This window comes from Aplysia californica, unplaced genomic scaffold (assembly GCF_000002075.1).
Source record: "Aplysia californica isolate F4 #8 unplaced genomic scaffold, AplCal3.0 scaffold00802, whole genome shotgun sequence".
Lineage (NCBI taxonomy): Eukaryota > Metazoa > Mollusca > Gastropoda > Aplysiida > Aplysiidae > Aplysia > Aplysia californica.
Window position 1 is genome coordinate 145,069 of NW_004798072.1, and position 1,941 is coordinate 147,009.

Below are 1,941 nucleotides of genomic sequence, written 5' to 3' on the forward strand. Positions count from 1 at the left end.
CTCCTCCTCCTCCTCCTCCTCCCCCTCCTCCTTCGGTAACAGCTCTACTTGCTCATCACGACATTTGATCATGCAGAAGAGGGAGGATAATGCTGGTCATGGTGATTGTGATGAATGACAACTGCAGCTCGAGGGACGGTGTGGAGAATGTTTGTAAATTCATTGCTTGCTAGATCTATTGTTCTTGTTTTTTGTTTTGTTTTTGTTCTTCAGCTGGTCCAATGCATCATGTATGTTTAGTCAATATCGAGCCTTTGAAAATATGCGTCCGATATAATGACAAAGCAGTTTACTCGGCCGATGACTCGTCGATTTATGTTTTCTTACCACTGGTGCACGTTGTTCATTCGACCCGTTTCGACACGATTCGATCGAATTCTACCAAATCTTTTTACCTAACCGATCCTGCCAACGGACACCCCAGATTATTACATACTATGCTTGTTGGGCCTTCGAGTGTTCTCGATTTTTATTCATGTTTCGGTAAAGTTGGCATGTGGGCGGTTGGCGGATGCTCTGGTGTGGTTTGCTCCTTCTTTCCTATCAAACATATATCGTCCTGATCTTTCCTCCTTCTTTTTCATGTTTGTTGTTACTCTCTTGTAGCACCTCTAATCTTCGGCACTTATATGACCTTATTGTGTTGCAAGTGCCGTAAAGCATTTACTAAAATTTAAAAAAACAACACATTTTAAGTTGTCATAACAGACAAGGGGTTCCATTTACTATACCAATTGTCCGTTTGACGTTGCAGGCTTTGGTTCCTTCGAACAACGTTAAAAAAAAATTAAAACCACGAGAGTAGGCTAACCTTTAAAAGGTAATTCTTCCCTTAGCAATCAGTGAGCTTTCTGTTTTGGTTGTATCCAGCAAAACGACAAAGTCGGATCGGTTGGAATGTTGCTTGTAATTGTATTCGTAATCTGCGCCTTAAGATTTGCAAAGTAAATGCCTCCCCCCCCCATGCATTATATAAACAATTGAGATATATGTGTCACGACGTGGTGGAATCAGGCGCTCGTCAATTTTTGGGCATTTGGGGTTATTGGTATCGTCTATTCTGTCCGTGATTTCTCCTTTGATTGTTTGATCTTAACGGTAGATCGAGGGTGTCAAGGAAACCCAAAGAAAACATAACACCACAACTGAAAGAGCTGCGGAGCTGGCCTACCATAGAAAACTGCATCTTCCTTTGACGCTTAACGGCAACAGAGGATGAACAAGTAGAAAAAGTAAAGTGAGGTATCGTCTTAAAGTCTGTTCATTTGCCTTCCTTTTGGTGGAAAAAAATATTCATCTATGGCGAATAGAAGTCGAGATATTTGCCATTGAAGGAGGTCAGGATCGGCTGGTTTCAGAGGTAAAATTATCGAGAAAATGACTGCCAAAATTTGGTAATTTCCATAGCCTGAGAGTCCTTGGAAACTGAAAATTTACGTGGTTTGTGCCTTTTATCAATGTTTTTCCAGTAAAATCCACCCAGAAATGTGTTTTTAAATAGAAATCAAAGGTATTTTAAGCTTTTAAAAAAGTTGAAAAAAAGAGGAAAAAAAATGCCCATCAACAAAAAAAAAAATAAAAAATGCGATGTGTTTGATTTCATTATCTTGACGAGTGCCTGATTTCACCATGATGCGTCACATTTTGTTCTATACGGTCGGTTGTGCTTTTATGGACATGCAGGAGTCTAGCAATATCTAACGGTTGAGTTGCTGTTATGTAAATGCAGTGCTAATAAATACTGTCGAATGCACGTTCAAAGTTCAATGAACAAGTGACCCCAAAACAGATCTCAAAAAAAGAATAGTTTGGTTCTAGGATGAAATTTCAAATGTATAGTTTATATTTTATTGTTATGTTGCGTTACTAATTTCGGATTTCTTTTCTCTTTTGCCAATCTTATTTAGAATATTGAACACACACACACACACACACACACAC